This window comes from Triticum urartu, chromosome 2A (genome assembly GCF_056163025.1).
Source record: "Triticum urartu cultivar PI428250 chromosome 2A, HENAU_Tu73, whole genome shotgun sequence".
Lineage (NCBI taxonomy): Eukaryota > Viridiplantae > Streptophyta > Magnoliopsida > Poales > Poaceae > Triticum > Triticum urartu.
In genome coordinates, this window is record NC_141874.1 from 183,925,450 (window position 1) to 183,949,668 (window position 24,219).

The 24,219-nt window shown below is 44.1% G+C and overlaps 1 long non-coding RNA gene across 2 annotated transcripts; it reads right to left on the bottom strand.

Moving 5' to 3' along the window:
• Positions 1 to 15,976: 15,976 nt before the first annotated feature.
• Positions 15,977 to 19,792, bottom strand: LOC125536613 (uncharacterized). Of its 2 annotated transcripts, XR_015615050.1 has the most exons (5): positions 18,745 to 19,792; positions 18,428 to 18,585; positions 18,166 to 18,340; positions 17,448 to 17,505; positions 15,977 to 17,378 (listed from the first exon to the last, which is right to left on the bottom strand). It is a non-coding gene; the product is annotated as an uncharacterized LOC125536613 (long non-coding RNA). The 2 variants fall into 2 exon arrangements; XR_007295090.2 differs by having other exon boundaries at positions 15,977 to 17,472.
• Between the last annotated feature and the right edge of the window lie 4,427 nt (positions 19,793 to 24,219).

The following is a 24,219-nucleotide window of genomic DNA, read 5'->3' on the forward strand; positions in this document are numbered from 1 at the left end:
ATATTTTCTAACCTAGACAAGTTGTCAGCTACGGGGTTCTTAGCTCATTTCCTATTAGTAATATGTAAACCAAATTCTTATAGCAAGAGAACCCACCTAATGAGTTTAGGTTTAGCATCTTTCTTTTCCATAAGATATTTTATAGCAGCATGATCAGTGTGAATAATTACTTTAGAATCAACAATATAAGATTTGAATTTATCACAAGCAAACACAACTGCTAAAAATTATTTTTCAGTAGTAGCATAATTTCTTTGGGCATTGTCTAGAGTTTTACTAGCATAATGGATAACATTTAATTTCTTATCAACTCTTTGTCCTAGAACAACACCAACAGCATAATCACTAGCATCACATATAATTTCAAAAGGCAAGTTCCAATTAGGTGGTTGAACAATAGGTGCAAAATTTAAGGCTTTCTTAAGTATTTCAAAGGCTTCTAGACAATCATCATCAAAAACAAATGGAACATCCTTTTGTAAAATATTTGTAAGAGGCCTAGAAATTTTAGAGAAGTCTTTAATAATTCTCCTATAGAAACCAGCATGTTGTTCGCCAAGGTTCATATCCTTTACTTCGGGATGGAATTACTTCTGGCCCCCACTATTGGGCCGCCGAGGTTCGTCCTCGTCCTTGCTGCAGGACTGGCTTTTGCTTTGCCACTCCATCGTGACTTTTCTAGCATGCTTAAAGACCCAGTAGTTCCGGTTAGTGTGATTGGCAGTTTTGTCCGAGGTGCCATGAATCTGGCAAGGCCTGTCAAGGATTATATCAAGCTGGCTAGGACCATCCTTTTTCCCTTTAAAGGGTTTCTTAATCTGTCCGGCCTTGGAGCCGTTGAAACCTGCATTGATTGCGACATCCTCGGCATCACTGTTGTTGTTCTCGTGCCCACTCTTATTTTTATTGCGCCCGGGCTTGCCATTACCATTGCATGCTTCCGAGGTGCTGGTTCGCCACCGTGAGAGCTGCGGGCTAGCGAATTGTCCTCCCATGCACAAAAACAGGTCATGAGAGAAGTAAGGGCCGCCATGGTTCTCGTCTTATCTTGCCCGAGCTCGCGTGTAAGCCACTCTATGCCAGAAGGCGGAAATTACTTCTGCATCGGGGCAATCGACCATATGGTTCTTTTTAGTCAAGAACCGATTCCAGAACTTTTGAGCCAACTAGCCGGGCTGCTAAATGACGTGGCTGAGGTCCTCGGCGTCCGGGGGCCGGACATAAGTACCTTGGAAATTTGCCCTAAAGGCGTCCTCGAGAGCCTCCCAGCTTCCAATGGAGTGAGGAGGCATGCTATTGAGCCAGTGCCTCGCTGGTCCTTTGAGTTTATGCGGCGGGTATTTGATGGTGTGGAGATCATCTTCATGGGCCATGTGGATATGAAGGAGGAAATCTTCAATCCACACGGCTAGATCGGTTGTCATGTCATACTGTTTGATGTTTATGGGTTTGAACCCGTCCGGAAACTGATGCTCCATCACCTCCCATGTGAAACATATCAGATGTGCGGTCCCTCAAAATCGAGTCGTACTATGCTGGATATCAGGAGACATCCATGCATATGCCTGTCCCTGAGGCCTGCCGTGCCTGTCTAACCAGGCCTCATAGCCATCGAGTGCGGCTGGCGCACGTCGTCTTGACCTATAGATGGATCACGGAGGGGCTCAACTTGCTTCTATCCTTCTACGTGCGTTGTAGGGCTCATGGTATTCGACAAGATCCTTGCCATGATGGTGGTTTGTTGTTAGGGGGTTCCTGTGTTCCCCTATTGGCCTGTCGCGCCCTCTAGGAGGTCGGTCAGGCTGGTCGATTGTCAATCTAGGGATGCACATGCCAGCGGCTGATGCAGTTCTTGGAGTACATGCCAAGTCTTCGGTGAAGTCCATCTTGATCACGCCGAAGTGCGAGGCTTCCAGAGTCCTTCCTTGTAAGAACAGTGGGCCATAGGTTCAGCCCATGGACTGCGGACCAACTAGGTTGGTACCCCCTAGTCTAGGCCACCGTCACCAAGTCAAGTCCTTATACGATGCAATGGCTCATAGTGATGTTCCCATTGATAACAAAAAAGTTGTGGAAGCTAAAAATACCTCTAAGAGTGAAGATATTCCTATGCTTTTCAAGCAGAGGGTCATCTTTATAGAGATAACTTGGCACAACATAACTAGCAAGGTAGTAAGACATGTGCCTTTTGCCAACATGACGAGTCTATTAAACACTGATTTTTTGAGTGTAAGTTCGCTCGTGTAGTATGTGCCATAGTTCAAGTAGCTTCAAATCTATACCCCATGTACATGTAGTGCTCGTTACATGTTCGGCAATTGGTTGTAGGATATTGATAAACAATCTTCTGCACATATTCTTGTGGGGGAGGCTGCCTTATGGCCATCATTGTGACTTACCGGGAATGATATGGTTTTTAATAATAAATATGTTTCTTCTCTTGTGCCGGTTATTCATGCATGTATGCGATGGCTCCATACATGGTCTATCCCGCAGAGGCTGGAGGAAAAATACCTTTTAATGATGGCGTCTACACGGCTAGAGCGTACGACTAGGGAGGTTTTCTCTCTCCATGGATGGCGGTGTAATATCCGAATAGGACCTGCCCCACCATAGCCTGGATTTATTTATTTTTGCTTTAAAACAATGTTTATTTTTCGGTCGCTTGGACTTGTTGGTTGTGTGCATCATGTTATGCATATGCCGGGCATTCTTTATATGCGGTTGTATCACCTTGATACATCAATTTTTTTGAGTATCATGATTATTAGGAAGTATAGGATATACTAGGATTTATTTCTACCTTGTGTTGTACTCCAAGATGGTCATGTACTCCTATATATATGCCCACGAGGCTCAAGCAATACAATATAATTCACCAAACCCCTCTCTATTCCTCCTACATGGTATTTGTCTAACCCCGATCCAAAATCCTAGCCGACGTTGCCGCTTCCGCACCGCACTGCCCCCGGGGCGGTTGATCTCTATTGATCGCCAACGGGGACCGTGCCGCCCGTACCTAGAGTCCGTCTGCCGGTCATGTTGACCGAATGACATAGAGAGTCCCTTTCTTGATCCTTGATCCGAGTTTTCTCTTTCAAGCCGGTTGTGTTGATCGACGTTTCATTTTGGTTTTCCGATCTAAGATCGGTTTGTGTCGCGCACCGCCGCCCGTCGCCTCGCATGCCTCTACTACGACTTCAGCATCGACTCTACCAACCTATTCTTCAAAATGGTGGCCTCGCGCGACAAAAGGCGGCCTATGGCCGCTGTCCATGCATCTGTCCACCCGTCACTCTGCGCCGGCCGTCATTATCATGATTGGATCGGGACCCTCCATCAACCTTCATCCTGCTCGGGTGCGTCAGTCCGCCAGGGCCGCATTGGGGCCACCACGCACGTGATACATTCACCGGCAAGGCTGTGCTGCGCACCTTGCACCCTGCTCGGGTGTGGGGCGCACACGTGCTGGCTTCTCATGCATGGCCTCGGTGGCACGACCACTTCATCATCGAGCAGCGTCCCCGACCTTGCGAGCGCTCAGATTGATCAATTGTCCGCCGCTCTGTTCCATCCGCGCCACGAGACCTACCTGGCCCGTCGCTTGCGTGCACCTCCATAGGTCCCGTGAAGATTGTTCTCGACTACATCGTGCCCCTCCTATCAAGCAACGGGTTGCCGTTGCGTCACTTCGTCGGGCTACAGCGCCGCAGCTGAATTGCCCATTCTTGTTGTAGCACCACGGCACGTGTTCCACACCGCCGCCCCGAGGTCATCCTCACGGTTGCATCGACTCACGCGCTGCAGCTGCATCGCCCCTTTAGGCCGTAGCGCCGTGGCCCGTGGCCCACGCCGCCACCATGATGCCCCCGCGGTTGCACTAACCTATGCGTTGCCCCATCGGGCAATAGCGTCGCGGCACGCGGTCGACCCGTCGCCCCGAGGCCATCCCGCGGCTACATCGGCCCTCATGCTGCCACTGTGTCGCCCCTTTGGGCCATAGCGCGCGCGGTCCTTGCCACCGCCCCAAGGATTTCCCCATCACCATCCCAACCCGCGCACTGCGCTGCTTCGCCCCTTTGGGCTGTAGCACTGTGGCATGTGGTCCACTCCGTCGTCCACGCGTTTCGAAGGCCACCGTTCGTTCCCGGTCTTCGTCACGCTGTCGGGTTCTTCCTCGCCTACTTCAAGCACCGTCGTCGCGCTCCTAACCTAGCCGCCAACGCCTTCGATCTTCTTCCTCCACGCCACTGCCGCTCGCCTAGCCGATTTGCGATGCCACTCCACCCATTCGTCTACGTCCAGCACCAGCTCATCGCCAGTGTCGCCGTCATCTGCCCCAACCACTTCATATACTCCGACAACCATGGTCGACATCGACACCTTATACCCCATGTCAACTGGCGCTGCAATCGTCATTGAGTCCTCCTCTGTTGGCCCCTCTAACATGGCGTACAACTCGTGCATGCCCCCATCTACGCATGCCCGGTGCTGGCAACACCAACGTGTGCCTTCATCCACGACGTGTCCCCGGGCCTAGCAAGCCTTGTACGGCACCTCGTCAACATTGACTTCATCCGTCTATGCACACCCGGTGCTGGCAACACCGACGCATGCCTTCGTCCACGACGTGTCCCCAGGCTTGGCAAACCCGGCGCGACACCTCGTCAACGCCATCTTCTTCCCGGTGCACCACTACCTCGACACCATTGTGCCCATGACTAACACGACACCTCCTTGCGCCCGTGGACTCACGGCGAGTACCTCGTCACCGGCCACCTGACTCGACATCGACCACGTCATCCCTCACACACTACCTTGACCACGACTTCACCACCCTACACTCTTAGCTACCTCGACAACGACACAAAGGACTACCGCCTTGCTTGAGCAACCTCGTCGGTTTCCACTCTAGCCACAACATCCGTGATGTATCGATCATTATGACTATGGGAGGATATCCATCTGCTTACCTTCGGATTCTTCTCGTGACTCCGAATGATGTTGAGTATCGTGATTATTAGGAAGTATATGATAGACATTTATTTCTACCTTGTCTTGTACTCCAAGATGGTTCATGTACAACTATGTACTTGCCCACGAGGCTCAAGCAATACAACAACAATTCCACCGATCACCTCTCCTCCTACAAATTCAATGAAATGGCCTTTATCGGAAAAAAATAGTACTCACTTCGTCTCAAAAAAAGTGTCTTTATCTTTAATACAACTTTATGCTAAAGTTAATACACTTATTTTAGATCCTGCAAAAATGACACTTCTTTTAGGATGGAGGGAGTACATAATTAATGGTGCGTACAAGATTACAGTTTTTTTTGCCGTATACAGGATGTACCAACTGTTACGTTGTAGCGATCCAACCTCAAACGGTCAAATCTCTATGCATAAGTGTCATCCCTGGATCGGTAATGCTGACACACACAGTACTTGAAGGATTTTTATAACAGAGTTGCAATCACACACTTATTACATCGAATATCTCATAAGAGAGTACTTATTACAATAATGCGGCTGAAGGCCATCTAATAAGATAACGGCGGAAGGCTTGGAAGATAAAGCGAGTCCATCAACTCCAATGGCATAGTTGAGTGCAAAACAACGACCTAGCGCACCTTACTCTTCGTCTGAAAAGTCTGCAACATAATACGTTGCAGCCAGAAAATGGGTCAGCACATGGAATATGCTGGCAAAATAACACTGTAGAGCAATGAACATGTAACAGCTACAACTTTATGCATATTTGGCTCGTGGAGGCTCTATGGTTATTATGTTTTTGCGAAAAGCCAATTTTCCTCTACAACAAAGGAATATATTTTATTTAACTATCATGGTAGTACTTAAACATTGAGAATGGTAAACCCCATCTCAATCCCAATTAAAGTAATCATTAACCCAACAAGTTAATTAAATATAGTGATGAGATCAACATAATAATTCAAGCACCAGATACTCAAGATGTCCATAACCGGGGACACGACTAATCATGGTTAGTTTGTACACTCTGCAGAGGTTTGCACACTTTTCCCCACAAGACTCGATCTCCTCCGTTGGATTTTCTCGCACTACATGGTGTTTGAGAAACGGATGACCGAGACATAGTCTTTTAGAAGCATTAACCCTTTCGACGGATAAACTGTACCACCTACATCCCCTACATCTGCTAGTTTACCACTGAAAGAGGTCACACAACCTACTCAACTATGCCAGAGCCCATAATGGCTTGTGGCTGCACACGGAAGTTTCCAGCATGAATAACAATATGATCCCTTTGAGCCTGTGTGGCGGACCATAGTATGATCACACGGATTCCCCAGGATCTCCTTGGACAGCACTGGATTGCCCCAGGTGCCAACAAACAATCCACCCAGATGTGTGTTAAAGTAACCACCTTAAATAAACCCTTAGTTCATAATAACACTCACAACTGTCATGGATCACTCAAACCAAACCACGTCTATGAGCATAGCATAGAAGTATAAGCATAACGTAGAAGTAACTCCCAGGGTTTGATATAAAGGACAATAGGTTTTGCCTCATCATCTACTTCCCAATACCCACATGTTATCAATCCTACTCATGCAATGTTTGAGGGTTGAAACTAATGCATAAAACTGGGTAATAAAGGGGTATGATCAAAGTGTTACTTGCCTTGCTGACGATCTGCAAACCCTAGAGACTCGTAGTAGCACGCTCCGCACTCCGGAAACTCTATCGCAAACAAAATAGCATACATAAGCACTCAGGCAATAGGTGCAAGGGTAAAACTCAGATGAGAAAGTCCAAATTGAAAGTTCAACTGAAGAGCTTCGATTTGCAAAAAGAAACACTCAAATCAGAGCTACAAACTCAAACTACAATCAAAAGAAGTTCGAATTCAAATCTTCTTGCAACCAAATTTTAAATTGTCAAAATCATGTTCAAGTTGGTTAACTCGAAAGAGGGGTTCTATACAAAGATTTTGGCATTGGTTTCACTGGATTTGGACGACGGTTAAAAAGTTGCGAGGGTTTGAAGATCAGGGGCTAATCTGCGATAAAAATAATCGCGGATAGGTCCCTGGCGAAATAAAATAGAAAAAGAAAAAATCTATCGGACGAATGTCCGCTAACAGAGACAAACGAACGAATTTGTTCGTTATAAGAACTAAATGAACGAACGTTCGCAGAATAGATCTAACCGAAGAAAAACCGAGAAAACCCAATCTATCAAAAAACCGGAGTAGATCTAGGGTTCACCAAAATAACCGACGAAAACCCGGAAAAAATCCGATCGGCGGCGGAGGGGTCGGGTTCCGGCGACGGCGCGGCGTGGTGCGGCGGCGTCATGGCGCGACGCGGAGCTCAAGGCGCGCCGGCGGCTAGGGTTTCGCGGGGCGCGGCTTGGGCTGGCGGCGACCTCGGGCCTCTCCTTATAAAGGCTGGCGGCGGCGGGGCGCCTGGGAGTCCCGGCCCGAGCCGGCTCCTAGGTCGGTTCGCGTTTTTTTAAAATAAAATAAATTCCGCCTAAGAAAATCCTAAATATATATATATATAATTCTAAAAATGCCAAAAACAATTTTCACCGTCGAAATAAAATATTTAGAACAAAGTGAACATTTTTCTGGCCAAAAATGCAATTTTAAAAAATGCATATTTTTTCTAATTCAAATAAAACCTCGAATAAAATCAAATAAAATATTTGTTTGATTTTAACATTTTTCCTCCAATATTTCTTTTATTTTGGAGAAGTCCTTTTATCCCCTCTCTTTTATTTTTAATATTGGAAATATTTCGGAGAGAAAAATATTAAAACCAAAATGACCCTCTTTTCAAATTTGAGAAAAATTCAAATACGAAAATAATGAAATCCCCAACTCTCTCCTTGGGTCCTTGAGTTGCTTGATTTCTAGGATCAAACCAAAATTCAAATAAAATAGGATATGCATGTGATGACCTAGGTATAACATCCAAATTGAAAATTGGGATGTTACAAACCTACCCCCCTTAAGATGAATCTCGCCCTCGAGATTCGGGTTGGCTAGAAAATAGGTGTGGGTGGTCTTTCCGTAGATCTTCCTCTCGTTCACAGGTGTCTTCATCCTCGGTATGGTGGCTCCACTAAACTTTGCAAAACTTGATAACCTTGCTGCGTGTAACCCGGCTGGCAAACTCGAGAATCTTGACAGGTTTCTCCTCATAGGTCAGATCACTATCCAACTGAATTGCTTCCAAGGGCACTGTATCTCTTAGTGGAATATCGGCCATCTCAGCATGACACTTCTTCAACTGGGAAACGTGAAACACATCATGAACTCCTGACAATCCTTCGGGTAATTCCAACTTGTAGGCAACCTCTCCCATACGTCCAAAACTCGGTACGGTCCTACAAATCTCGGGGCTAACTTTTCCTTAACTCCAAAACGTTTAACTCCTTACAGAGGTGACACACGAAGATATGCTCGGTCTCCAATCTCATAGACTATCTCCTTGCGTTTAGTATCTGCATAACTCTTCTGCCTAGACTGAGCTACCTTCAGTCTGTCTCGAATCAACTTAACCTTCTCTTCCGACTCTTTGATCAAATCCGGTCCAAACAACTGGCGGTCTCCAACTTCATCCCACATTAACGGTGTCCGGCATCTTCTTCCATACAAGGCTTCGAAAGGAGCCATCTTCAAACTAGCCTATTAACTGTTGTTGTACGAGAACTCGACGTAAGGCAAATTATCATCCCAACTAGATCCATAATCTAGCGCACAAGCTCTCAACATGTCCTCCAGAATCTGATTGACTCTCTCTGTCTGTCCATTTGTCTGCGGATGGAAGGTTGTACTGAACTCTAGCCTGGTACCCAAAGTCTGGTGCAGCTGATTCCAAAACTTCGAGGTAAATTGTGTCCCTCTATCTGATATGATGGTCCTCGGAACTCCATGCAGACATACGAACCTGGTCATATATATTTTGGCCAACTTCGCGCTTGTATAGGTGGTTTTCACGGGGATAAAGTGAGCTAACTTTGTCAAACGATCAAGTACTACCCAGATTGAATCGTATCTCGATCGGGTCCTGGGCAATCCAGTGATGAAATCCATGCCAAGCTTGTCCCACTTCCATTCGGATATCGGCATAGGCTGCAGTAATCCTGCTGGTTTCTGATGTTCTGCCTTCACTCTCTGACATACATCGGACACTACTACATACTCGGCAATATCCTTCTTCATACCCGTCCACCAGAAACGCTCCTTCGAATCCAAATACATCTTGGTGGTTCCGGGGTGAATCGAGTATGGCGAGTCATGAGCTTCCTGAAGTATTAACTTCCTGATCTCAACATTATTGGGTACATAAATATGATTCTGGAACCATAAGGTCTCGTGCTCATCCTCACAAAACCCTGGGCTTTTCCTTTGCTCATTTTCTCCTTTATCTCAGCGATTTCCTTATCATCCTTCTGAGCTTCTTGAATCTTTCCCAATAATGTAGACTGAACCTCCATTGTTGCCACAAAACCTCTTGGAACTATCTCCAAACGAAGCTCCTTGAGATTCTTGACTAGCTCCTGCGGTAATCCTCCGCTTACAAGGATATTGGCATAACTCTTCCGGCTCAAAGCGTCTGCTACGACATTGGCCTTTCCTAGGTGATAATGCAATTTCATATCATAATTCTTTATAAGCTCCAACCATCTCCTTTTCCTGAGATTCAGCTCCTTCTCCGTGAAAATGTATTTCAAACTGTTGTGATCCGTGTACACATCACATCAGTTTCCAATAAGAAAATGTCTCCAGGTCTTGAGCGCATGCACCACGGCTGCTAACTCCAAATCATGCATGGCATAATTCAATTCATGCGGTCGAAGTTGTCGTGAGGCATATGAAACAACTCTTCCGTCCTGCATAAGTACTCTTCCAAGTCCCAAGCGAGAAGCGTCGCAATACACTTGGAAATCCTTGCGTATATCCGGAAGAATCAACACTGAGGCTGTAACCAAACGTTTCTTCAACTCCTGAAAACTGGACTCACATTCATCCGTCCATTTAAACTTGGTGTCCTTCTTCAACAACTCCGTCATAGGCTTCGCAATCTTGGAAAAATTATCAATGAATCTCCGATAATATCCCGCAAGTCCTAGAAAACTGCGGATCTCCCCAACTGAGGTGGATGCCAACCACTCAGTTATAGACTGAACCTTGGTGGGGTCTACTGCTATACCTTCTCCTGATATAACATGTCCAAGAAATCCTACTTCCTTCAACCAAAATTCACATTTGCTGAGCTTGGCATACAATTGATGTTCCCTGAGTTTATCGAGAACTAAACGCAAGTGTTCCTTGTGTTCCTCTTCATTCTTCGAGTACACCAAAATATCATCAATGAACACCACTACAAACTTATCCAAAAACTCCATGAACACCTTATTCATTATACTCATGAAGTAAGCAGGGGCGTTGGTCAATCCAAATGACATGACCGTGTACTCATATAGCCCATACCTTGTGGTGAAAGCTGTCTTAGGTATATCTTTTTCCCGGATCTTCAACTGCTGGTATCCTGATCGCAGATCGATCTTCGAAAATACTTTAGCTCCTTGCAGCTGGTGAAACAAATCGTTGATCATCGGTAGTGGGTACTTGTTCTTGATCATTACTTCATTTAATGCACGATAATCAACAATCATTCTCAAAGATCCGTCCTTCTTCTCAACCAAAAGCACCGGGGCTCCCCACGGGGACGGACTTTGTCGAATATAACCTTTCTCCAGTAGCTCCTTAATCTGCTTCTTAATTTCCACCAGATCATTTGCGGGCATCCGATATAGTCTCTTTGATATTGGTCTGGTGCCTAGCAACAACTCTATCAAAAATTCTATGTCCTGATCTGGTGGCATGCCTGGTAGTTCCTCTGGAAATACATCCAGGTAATCCTTCAGAATAGGCACTTCTTCCTGAACAACCCCCGAAAGAGAATTTACTTGGGTCCTCCTTGACGAATGTCTAGATACATACTTGATCCTTTTTCCCTCTGGGGTGGTGAGCAGAATTGACTTACTAGCACAGTCAATGTTTCCTCCATACTTCGATAACCAATCCATGCCTAATATTATATCCAATCCTTGTGACTCCAAAATTATTAGGTCTGAGGGGAAAACATGGCTACCAATGGTCAAGGGTAACCGATCATACCATCGGCTGGCCATATACTCTGCTCATGGTGAGCTTACTAACATGGGTGGCCTAAGGGCTAAGGTTGGTAACTTAAACTTGTCCACAAATCCCCTTGATATGTATGAATGCGATGCACCAGTATCGAAAAGAATGAGTGTGGTAAATGACTTAATAAAAAACTTACCGATCACTGCGTCAGGCTATTCTTCAACCTCCTCCACGTTGATGTGGTTCACCTGACCTCTGGTGAAGGGATTGGGCTTCTTCCCAGAGTTTCCATTTCCATTGCCATTCTTCAACTCAGAACAGTCGTTGGCGTAGTGCCATGTCTTCCCGCACTTGTAATAGGTAACATGGCTCAGGTCCTTCTTGGCGGGCGTTGCTGGGTTGGGGCGGTTTTGGCTACTGCTTGCTCCATTCCCGTTTCCATTCTTAGGCCCACTATGGTTATGAGAACTTCCTCCATTGTGAGTATGGCCTCCATGGTTATGGGTGTAACCTCCGGGGTTAGGGGTAAAGCGAGGCTTCTGCTGAGCTCCAGAATTGTACTTCCCCTGTCCATACTTCCGTTTGCGGCTCTCTATTTGCTGTTGTTTGCTTTTAATCATCACGGCCCGGTCTACCAACTCCTGATAGTTAGTGAATGTTGCCACCATCAACTGCATACTCATCTCATCATTCAGTCCTTCCATAAACTTCTCCTGCTTCGTGGCATCTGTGGCCACATCATCTGGGGCATAACGGGCTAACTTACTAAACTCATCCATGTACTGCCTCACAGTACGGTTTCCCTGGCGTAAGTTGCGGAACTCACGCTTCTTCATATTCATGGCTCCAGTTAAGACATGGGCTATGCGGAATGCTTGCTGAAACTGATCCCATGTGACAATAGCTATGGGAAAAGTGGTTGTGTAATTCTCCCACCATGAGGTTGCGGATCCATCTAGTTGGTGTGCGGCAAAGCGCACCTTCTCCGCATATGTGCAACCTCCGTGGTCAACTCCCTTCCAATCCTGCATAGCCAATCATCAGCAACAATGGGCTCGGTGCTAATGGAAACACCGGCGGATTCAACCTCAGAAAATGGGCTAAGTTGTCCACTGGAGGTAGTGGCGGTGGGTTGTTGTTATTGCCTTGGTTCTGAACTAGTAGCTGCATCAAGGCATTCTGCTGTTGGATCAACTGAGTGAGCTCCGGTGGGAAGAAAAATCCGGGGCCATGTCTTGGAGGCATCTGATGGGTTTAGAGGGGAGAGATTAGAATAGAATGAGGTCTAAGGAGAAAAACACTACCCATATGCACATGAGACAAACACATTCATATCACACCACTCAATTCAAACAAGGGCATATAATCGATCTAGCTATCGTTACAAAATACTCGGACTACTACTATATACATGGGGGGAATACTATTGATAATATGGTGGTCGACTAGAAATTTTGATCGGTGGAAGACTCCATGATATCCGCTCCAGCTTCGTCTTTGTAATCATCATCACTATTGTCGGGGTCAGAGTCGGTGTCGTCGATGATGATGTAGTCCTTGGGATGGTCGTCATCTCCTCCTGGCGCGGGGTCTCCCATGAATACTCCTAGCTTCCTCGTCAGGTCATCATTCTTTTCTACTAGTATTGCGATTTACTCCTCGTATCCGTCGCGTGTAGACTTGAGTTCCTCTTCAAGCTCCATGTTCCTAGTCATCAACTTCTTCAGATCTATCATGCTTGCGCACATTTGGTTCTCATGGCGACGAATGTGGTGGTTTAACTCCTGGATGAAGGCTGCAATGGATCTGTCCCTCCTGGTGATGATCATCTCCCATTGCTCATCTCGGCGCCCACATATCTGGTATATTGTGTCCTCAAGATCCTTGTTGTAGACTTCGCCGATGCGTCCCATGGCGATGTGGGCTGCCATGCTCTTTCCTAGACTCCAGGTTGGTGCATCAAAGGAAAACTCTATGGGCTCAGTAACTGGCATGAATGTCCTTCCTGGAACATGAACTCGAATCATCCAACGCTCCTCTTCTGGTAAAGTGGCGGTGTAGGTCCCGGTGAAGCTTGGTATTTCAATGTTCAGGTACCTAGTGACTTCCTTCAAATGTCATCCAAACGGTGTGTCTTCATCCGGTTGAGCAAACTTGTTCCTTGGGTCCGCCATCTATAGAGTGGAAAATGGAGAGGAGTCAGAAATGAGTAGAGAAGAGTGGCCTATGGCTTATCTTAGTGGTCGCGTCCTACAATCAGCGTGTGATTTGATACCATCTCGTAGTGATCCAACCTCAAACGGTCAAATCTCTGTGCATAAGTGTCATCCCTGGATCGGTAATGCTGACAAACACAATACTTGAAGGATTTATAATAGAGCTGCAATCACACACTTATTACATCGAATATCTCATAAGAGAGTACTTATTACAATAATGTGGTTGAAGGCCATCTAATAAGATAACAGCGGAAGGCTTGGAAGATAAAGCGAGTCCATCAACTCCAACAGCATAGCTGAGTGCAAAACAATGACCTAGTGGACCTTACTCTTCGTCTGAAAAGTCCGCAACATAATACGTTGCAGCCCGAAAACAGGTCAACACATGAAATATGCTCGCAAAATAACACTGTAGAGCAATGAACATGTACCAGCTACAACTATATGCATATTTGGCTGGTGGAGGCTCTATGGTTATTATGTTTTTTGCGAAAAGCCAATTTTCCCCTACAATAAAGGAATATATTTTATTTAACTATCATGGTAGTAGTTAAACATTGAGAATGGTAAACCCCATCTCACTCCCAATTAAAGTAATCATTAACCCAACAAGTTAATTAAATATAGTGATGAGATCAACAAAATAATTCAATCACCAAATACTCAAGATGTCCATAACTGGGGACACGGCTAATCATGATTAGTTTGTACACTCTGCAAAGGTTTGTGCACTTTTCCCCACAAGACTCGATCTCCTCCGTTGGATTTTCTCGCACTACATGATGTTTGAGAAACGGATGACCGAGACACAGTCTTTCAGAAGCATTAGCCCTTTCGACGGGTCAACCGTACCACCTACATCCCCTACATCTGCTAGTTTACCACTGAAAGAAGTCACGCAACCTACTCAACTATGCCAGAGCCCATAATGGCTTGTGGCTGCACATGAAAGTTTCCGGCATGAATAACAATATGATCCCTTTGAGCCTGTGTGGCGGACCATAGGATGATCACACGGATTCCTCGGGATCTCCTTGGACAACACTGGATTGCCCCAGGTGCCCACAAACAATCCACCCAGATGTGTGTTAAAGTAGCCACCTTAAATAAACCCTTAGTTCAAACACTCACAATTGTCATGGATCACTCAAACCAAACCACATCTACGAGCATACCATAGCAGTATAAGCATAACGTAGAAGTAACTCCCAGGGTTTGATATAAAGGACAATAGGTTCTACCTCATCATCTACTTCCCAATACCCACATGTTATCAATCCTACTCATGCAATGTTTGAGTGTTGAAACTAATGCATAAAAATTGGGTAATAAAGGGGTATGATCAAAGTGTTACTTGCCTTGCTGACGATCTGCAAACCCTAGAGACTTGTACTAGCACGCTTCGCACTCCGGAAACTCTATCGCAAACAAACAATAAAATACATAAGCAGTCAAGCAATATGTCAAGGGAAAACTCAGATGAGAAAGTCCAAATTGAAAGTTCAACTGAAGAGCTTTGATTTGCAAAAAGAAACACTCAAATCGAAGCTACGAAACTCAAACTATGATCAAAAGAAGTTCGAATTCAAATCTGCTTGCAACCAAATTTTAAATTATCAAAATCATGTTCAAGTTGGTTAACTGGAAATAGGGGTTCGAGACGAAGATTTTGGCGTTGGTTTCACTGGATTTGGACGAACGGTTAAAAAGTTGCGAGGGTTTGAAGATCAGGGGCTAATCTGCGATAAAAATAATCGCGGATAGGTCCCTGGCAAAATAAAACAGAAAAAGAAAACATCTATCGGACGAACGTCCGCTAACAAAGACAAACGAATGAATTCATTCGTTATAAGAACTAAATGAGCGAACGTTCACAGAATAGATCTAACCAAAGAAAAACAGAGAAAACCGATCTATAAAAAAACCGGAGTAGATCTAGGGTTTACCAAAAAGACACCGACGAAAACTCAGAAAAAAACGGTCGGCGGCAGCGGGGTCGGGTTCCGGCGACGGCGCGGCGGCGGCTAGGGTTTCGCGGGGCGCGGCTTGGGGCTGGCGGCCTCGGGCCTCGCCTTATAAAGGCTGGCAGCGGCGGGGCGCCTGGGAGTCCCGGCCCGAGCCGGCTCCTAGGTCGGTTCGCGTTTTTTTAAATAAAATAAATTCCGCCGAAGAAAATCCTAAATAATTATGAAACAAAATTCTAAAAATGCCAAAAACAATTTTCACCATCTAAATAAAATATTTAGAATAAAGTGAACATTGCTCTGCCCAAAAATGCAATTTTAAAAAAATGCATATTTTTTTTCTAATTCAAAGAAAACCTCGAATAAAATCCAATAAAATATTTATTTGATTTTAACATTTTCCTCCAATATTTCTTTTATTTTGAAGAAGTCATTTTATCCCCTCTCTTTTATTTTTAATATTGGAAATATTTCAGAGAGAAAAATATTAAAACCAAAATGATCCTCTTTTCAAATTTGAGAAAAATTCAAATATAAAAATAATGAAATCCCCAACTCTCTCCTTAGGTCCTTGAGTTGCTTAAGATTTCTAGGATCAAACCAAAATGCAAATAAAATATGATATGCATATGATGACCTATGTATAACATCCAAATTGAAAATTGAGATGTTACATATGTACCGAGGTGCTCGATCAGACGAGACCTGCTAGTACATACATTAATTAGACTAGCAAAAGGGCCGTATGTTGCAACGGGAGAAACAAATCCTCGCATGCCCCTTGCAACATATTCATGTTGATACGTCTCCTCTTCGTCCGATCGCGCGCATCTCATGAGGGGTATTCACCTGGTTGCCGTGCCACCAGGTACGGGGACACATGCACTGGGTTGTAATGGTCGAACGTGTGCTTCCGAACTCCACCTCCTTGTCAACCTTCGCCGCATAGCTAGCTGTCATGGGTGTGCTTGAAGTAGAACTCACCCTGTCGTCACCTCATAGGATTTCCCTGAGCCCAACGGGGAGGGAGGGGGCCACCGTCCTTAGCCCCGCTCCCGACTATGTCTCTGTCTTGGTCGCCAAAGCTTCTAGAGCGACCAAGACTCCTCTAGCAAAAAATCAAACTGGTGCATAAATAAACAAAAAAAACATGATTATTAATGCATACGTACAAATAATGCATAGATTTTACCAATAGATAGATGGCATATCTTTGAGATGGATTAGGCTACAAAGTGTCTTTCATAGGTCAGCAACAGTATTTTTAAATCTCTTGTGATTAGGCTACAAAGTGTCTTTCATAGGTTCAAGCAGGTTGTAGAAAGAAACATATATCCGAGAGCTTTGATGTCTGTTGTTCAAAACAGCGAGGTAGTTATAGACACAACAGAATATGTTGCATTGGCACATGTTGTTTCCTGAAAACAAATAATTACAGGAAGCCTAAATAATTTGGTATGTTAGCCTAAATAACATATATTCAATTGTTGTTCCAATAATTCAATTTGACACTAACAAAAAGTTGAAGAATTATTTTTAAGCCCATGCACTGCAACGGGATACATATTGTTGTGATGCCCAATACACTTTGGGATGCTACAGAATAACAACCTACTTCACGTCATGAACATGTGCGCCAAACATGACGTGTTATTGAGTGCTACTAAAATTTCAGCAAGCATGGAGAGCAAGAATTATAGGCATATACCCTACTAAAATCTTGAAATGAATACGAAATACCAGCAAGCATCTCTACAAATAAAACTGAATAACATTTATATGCGCCCTTCATACAGTAAATTCTGAACATTTTTTCAATTACAGATATACTTAGGTGCCATAAGAATATAAAAACTGTGAATTGTGTAGGGTAATTAGTTTTAGTATTCACCCGGAAAAAAAGTCTTAGGATTACTTGCCAACAGAAGAACGAAAAAATTCATGCTAGATGGATCTTCACTCCACGGACCACACATCCATCGTGCATACCACAATGAACTCCAATACCCGCCCGTCGTCGCAGCCATTCATAGCAAGGCACTGCCTATAGTAGGATTCAAACATTACTCCTGCTATTCTCCATACAAGATCCTACCACCGCTATAGCAGTTACCTCAAGTCTCCACATCTCCTCGTCCCTGGCACTTATTCCCATTAGATTGTCACCACAACTGTAACAGATAAGAGGCAGTAGAAGTACAATGTAGTTAAAGGGACTACGAAACACAAGTCACATACACATATGGTTGCCAAAATAGACACTATAGCTTGCTTTGCCATGTGTAATCTGCCATGATTGGGCATCGATCAAAACAGTAGACAAGGGAAAGGGAACAATTAAGCGAAGTCTATCTTCCAAACAGACGTCCAGCAATGACTAATTCAAGTCCTAAATAACCTGATCAACATATGCAACTGCTCAATTTCTCTTCCGTGGTAAAATCACGGAATCTCGCATGTATTGGTAAAAATTACAAAAGGGAGAGAAGCACGCCGATGACTTTCACCAAGTAGGATTCTCATGTCATGGGCGACCTGTACGAGAAAAACGCCTTCCATGACATTCTTTTTACCTGCAACTTTCCTTCATTTTTTCTTGTGGGGAACTTTCCTTCATTGATCAATCACCAAATTACCAACACTACAGACTCTTTTAAGTTGACACATGAAATTGAAGCTAATTTATGCACGCATATAGCGGTTCATATTTGTAAGTAGCAAATCAAATTTTGTTATGTAAAATATCAATGACAAAAAGAAAAATAGCAACCTATAAAGACTAAACAATCAGTCTGCAAGCTGAGATGGTGACAAGCATGAGACAGTCGCACCTGGCAGGGAACTTAGATGTGGGGTTGGCAAACTCAGGGTCAGGCACCATGGCAGGAGGACCTGAGCTGTTCATATCAATCCGAGAGACTTGGGGTGTCCATGTTCTTTCTCTCTTTCACTTGAATTGTTCATGCTTTCTTCCTCCTCATCTCTCTTCTGTCTCCCAATCTAAATCTGCCGATCATCCAAACCCATGGCAGAGAAGGGGATATGAGAGATTGGCAGATTATTTGGGATCCCCAAACAAATTGCTAACCATACGTTTTTGTTTGTCATTCAGGTTGTAGCATGCTCATCATCCACCCCATTAATCTTCTTCGTCATTCCAGCCCCAACCATGCCATCAAGTCGTGAGCCACTTGTACCCTTGTAGGGCATGGTGCCCTGTTAGGAGTTGCAGCCCTGCCCCAATCACCGGCCTCCAACACAAAATCGGTCCATCAGAAATGCTACAAAAATAACCACATAATTTTTCCGACACTGAAATTGAGAAACTACTAACACCACATTCATGTTGCTATTTGGACGCACAAATACTCTGCATCAACTACTGCATGGTATACGGAAACAGAAATTACCTCTTGGTCCAACCAGAAATTTCAGGATTCATTTTCCCGGTTAAATCCACCGACTATGCTGGTGTAGCTCCCTTCCTTGCCGGGTCTATTCCTCTGCTGCCACAGGAGCATAAACAACAGTGAGCGGTTTAGCCAGAGTGAAACTGACGTTTTACTTGCACTAAACTTACTCTGGAAGTGAAAAAAGAACTCGACTATGCAAATCAGCAGAAATCATCATCAACAAAGCCCTAATGTAGTGCCATGGTAAACAACACCAAATAAAGCATCATCAGATCATAGATGCAGAAAAAAGATGCAAGCAACACTGCTGCTCCCGAAACTGTAAATATCAAGTCCTACAAAATACATCTCCAGCCACTTGTTTGGCTTTCCTCAATGAAGCTGCTGATCAATCACTAGCCAACTTCCAGCAGCCATCACTCTTTCATCGGTTTGCTCAGGATCTCCTTCAGCCCCAAACAAATTTTGCAAAACATCTCCTTTGGCCCGTCACATGTCTAAAGTTTTACTCGCACATCAAACAGACCGGCCTTTGCCCAAACAACAGGAAAAGGTGTGGGCGCCATCATCGTCGAACATGCGGACAACAAAACAAATCATATCAATCTCCATGCCCTGCAAAATCAACTGAATATTTCTTCTCTCGATCTCCTCACTCGTTCTATCCTCGCTCTGCTCAGCCACGGGGGGTGGCAGAGGCAGAACAGGGAGCTGTCCATGAGGAGGGCCTGCACGAAGCCGGTAAGCATCGTCTCCGTACCAGCGCGAGGCGAGGGCGTGAGTTGCCGCGGCAGGGTCGCGGACAATCAGGGCATCCACCGGCGCTCCATGGCGGCTACCGACGGGCGGCGTGCTCCAGGGAGCCGGCGGATGGTGCTCCGTCAAGGCTATTGAGCAGCAGCGGGGGACTACGATGATGACTGCAAAGGGATGGAACATGGTGACGAGTGTTTGCCAAGAGCGGAGGGATGAGGCGCGGGCGCGTGGCGGCGGAAGGAAGCCTGGCGGCTAGCGCCTGGAGTCTCGCGTCGCGCGGGGAAGAGAGAGGGCATGCTAAATTTTTTTCACTAAACGGATGAAATCTTTCACAACACACGGGGATTTGTACATATATTATTTTTGTATATGATGTGCGGATCCCAAATTAGTACCATCTCGTTTATATTACGATTTTATCTGTACAAATCGTAAAAGCGTATTATTACATAAGAAGAAAGTGTATTGTGACGGTAAACCCACGAAGCGTATTGTGACGGTAAACCCATCAAAAATCTTTTGCAATATATAATAATAGCACAAAAGGGCCCGTGCGTTGCAACGGAAGAAAAAAATCATAAACTTCAATGGGCATGACAACATTTTGCTGCATCACCGATAACATTTTGGCGACCATTTTGTTCAATTTCATTAATAATTCATAATAAACAAAAATTTAAAATAATGAATATTTTTTGATTTCCCAAACATTTGTTTTAAAAATTGCAAACATGTTTTGAATATGCGACACAATCATTTTGTGCTTTATTCAAAAATTTACTTAAAAGTTCTTTTTAAAATTTTTGGTGGTTTTTTTAAGTACCAAATTATTTAAAGGAGAAAAAATGATAATGGAAAATAAAAAAATAAAAATAAGAAAACGAAATTTAAAAACGGATCGCCCGCACATGGGCCGGCCCTAATTGGAGCGCTGTGTCTTCTCGTTGCGTGCAGAGCGCAGTATAGGAGATCACTACTGCTTGGGATGGCCCAGGCAGGGGATTCCCCAGTGTGAAATGTTTTTTGTCAACTTATAAATGGCATTGGTGGATAGTATTTTATAAGTTTGAAAGCAATTGATGACTTTAATAATAATAATTATTATTATTATTATAGCGCATATGCCGTGCATTGCAAGAAGATCAAAAAAAATAGCATGTCCATCAAAACATCATGATAGCATTCAGACGCTGCCAGCTAGTAGCTACAAGAAGGTCCATGTCCATATCTAGAAGAAATGTATAATCATGAAACGACCTTGCAATGACATGCGTCCGACCTGTAGCATCGCCAGTCATCCTTGCAACTTCCACGTGGTCGCCTTTGCAGTGGTTTTCATCCAACTGGTAGGACAAACGACCGTCCTTCCAGCGTCCATGTAATAATTTTGCAGCACTTTGGTCCGAATTGCCAATAGAAAAAAGGACAGCGGAGACTGATGTTACATTGACATGTTTCTAGCTAGACGCAGTGGGCACTCGACCTTACAGCGACGCGTGCCGCTTGCAGTGTAGTGTTTGCCGTTTGAAGCAGCGGAATTTAAGCGAAGTTGCACGTAGATCAAGCAGGTATATTTTCAAAAAAGAAAATTATAGCAGGAAAAATGTCGAGAAATGAAAAGATTTACGTTTGCAGCTCCAAACCAAATGCTTGCAGTACTTAAAGAAGGACGTGCATGAAAAAAAGAGCTACCGAGCATGCCACGCATATCATCGTACGCCAGAAGTTGCAATCATTACCAGGGTTAGTTTTTTTAGACAAATAACCTGGGTTTTTTTTGGGGAAAGACAAAGAACTTGGGTGAGCTGGTTCGGGGCGTGGAGACTACATTCCCACGCTGCTGATTTTTGGATCGTAATCCAATGAAGTCTGGGAGGAGGCTCATCAGCATATATCAGCCCAATATATGGCTAGCGTGCGAAGTTGGAGGTACGACGTAGCACAAAGCAGCGATTGAGTCGTTTTTTTAGCAGAATTAGTACCACCTCGCGTATATGTTTTAAATTTGAATTGAAAACGTAAATTCACAAGAAGAAAGCGTATTGTGACGGTGAACCCACGGAGTCAATCCGTGCTTTATTATTAGGGATAGATAGATATTATATATATATATATATATATATATATATATATATATATATATATAATATACTAGCAAAAGAGCCCGTGCGTTGCAACGGGTATAAAGAAATTTCAAAGTTCACGTGATATTGAGGAGTTTATCTGTCGTGGTGAAATATTGAGCTATATCTCTCAGTCCGTTAAATTCTTCATTGTCTTAATATGAATTCATATTTTATACTTGCCCACTTCAAAGATAAGATGTCCGGTTACAAAATAAAGAGTTTACAATGTTCTTTTGTTAACATTGTCGTCAACGGTAGGAGCAAACCGACTGCATCAACGCAGCCATGTTTTCCTTGACACCAACATCACAGCCTCAAGGAGGACCAGTATTGGGGCATGCAAAGCCGGGGGAGAGATGGTACGACAGAGGGGAGTAGCCACATGAAAGTGGGGTATGGAAGGGCTAAGGACATGGTCATCCTAGACATGATCACATGATTCTCTCTCCATAGCCGATGTGTGGAGCGAAGAAGACGTGGCCCCTCCTTTACCCAGTTCAAGCAAGATGCACCGCCATCGTACTCTTTCAACTCTCTATCCCTCCCACCCTCCTCTGTATCTCACATCAACGGCACTGATAATATATAGAGTGGAAGAATATATTGACGGTCAGCTAGTCCACAAGAGAGCCCCAAATATCATTTCTTTTAAAAAGTATTTTTTTTTATTTTTCAGTCGCACGTATTTTCATCCACCTCTGCTCCGGAGAGCTCCCTCGCTGGCTACTCGGCGTGATGGTCACCTCCCTCTCTTGCGTCTCTCTGGCTGAGATCTGTGTCGCTCTCTACTGCTATGAGGCAACTCGTGGACATATAAAAACTGGTAGAATTTGCTATAAAAATGCGAGGTGGGATTATGTAATTTGGTAGCGACTCTACGTGAAGTTTTGTCGTTCGTGCCCAAATGGCTTGTGTGGGGCCGACGAGCTATGGGCCATAGTTGGCCCATCTGACTGAGCAGACTCGCCTGGCTCCAACCCACCAACGACTATGCTCGGAAACAATTGTCACCAGCGAATGAAACGGTTTACAACCTCGTGTATATGTTTCAAATTTAATCTGAAAGCGTACAATCACGGAAAGAAGCCAAGAAATTGAGAGTATGTTTTATTAACGTCAAATAGAAGCCATTCATTGAAGTAATAATTGTAATCGGCTAGCACAAAAAATCTGCCGGCCACTTAATTATCCTGAATCCTATTTCCTTAGCCCACACCACATATTAAGCAAGTTCCTTGTTGTAAAGGGTACCCCATCTACAACATGCAATGCAGGTATGCATGAATCCCGTTCTTAATTTTCCCACGTAGGACACACCTTTATTATTTGTGCAGCATACACAACGTGTCTTAGGAATCTCTCTCGATAGCCTCCTATTATATTATGCAGCAAGATTGTGTTTACTTGCCCACCATAATTCACAAGCATGCATCAGGAATCCTTGCAGCAATTGCCCACCATATTTCTCAATCATGCATATTAGGAATCCCTTTTTTATTATTCCACATAGCACTATATTGTTCCTTCCTTATTTCTCAAGAATCTTTCCTTGCTTCCCTCCTTCCTTCAATACTTTCATTTTTGGGCACCCTCATCATCCTTTGATTACCAATTTCGGAGCCGGCTTATTAGGATGATTGATGACAGATCACTTGAACATGTATATAAGTTGATGGTTGTCCTTGTAAAAGGGCGAGGTGGTACTATTTTTTAAGTAAAACAAAGCATATTAAAGCAACATAGGCTGACCTAGTTCAGTTGGCTAATGCTAAAGGAATCGGCTAGAAGGTTGTGAGTTCAAAATCACGGGAAGAAGCTTATTGTGACGGTGAACCCACGGGGACAATCCGTGCTTTATTATTACTAGCAAAAGGGCCTGTGCGTTGCAACGGGAGACATTGTTACCTATCTCATCCCTCGACCTATTTCCATCCTCATCTCCTTGTCCATGTCGGTTATCAACATCTCCTAAGCCCCACTGTCCTCCTTCCCGCCTTTAGTGAACCATTATGTGTACCTTAGGTAGTGAGCTTATTCGCATTAATTAATGCAGCCTTCCATTGAAATGTGATGTTTCATCATGTATGTTACATGCTCAGACGGGATAACCAATAAACAGAAAAAGATGAATTGTTTTGCGAAAGAATTTTTGGACCCATAAAAAGCGGGATTTGCGTTTGTGACCATTCTCGAGCATGCGGAGCTGAAAACAAAAGGAGAGCACATAGTTGTCGTGGTCATTGCATGCATAAGATGGTGTGGAGAAAGAGATTGAGAGTATGTTTTAGTAACATCAAATAGAAGGCATGCATTAAGGTAATACCTGTAATCAGCTAGCAAACAACATCAATAGCCTAGCAGCAAGTCACTTGTTTCTTTTTTTTGGATATTAATTATGCAGCAAGCATGTAGTGTGTCTCGTAGGTTTCCTTTTTAATTGGCCGCCAGTTAGCCTGAATCCCGTTTACTTAGCAATGCAAGTATGATGGATGCAGAAAAAAAATCATAAAAAAAGTATGATGGATGCATTAGGAAATTAACATGGTGATTAACCAAATTGACTATTTTCATAAGATAATTTCCCCGTTTA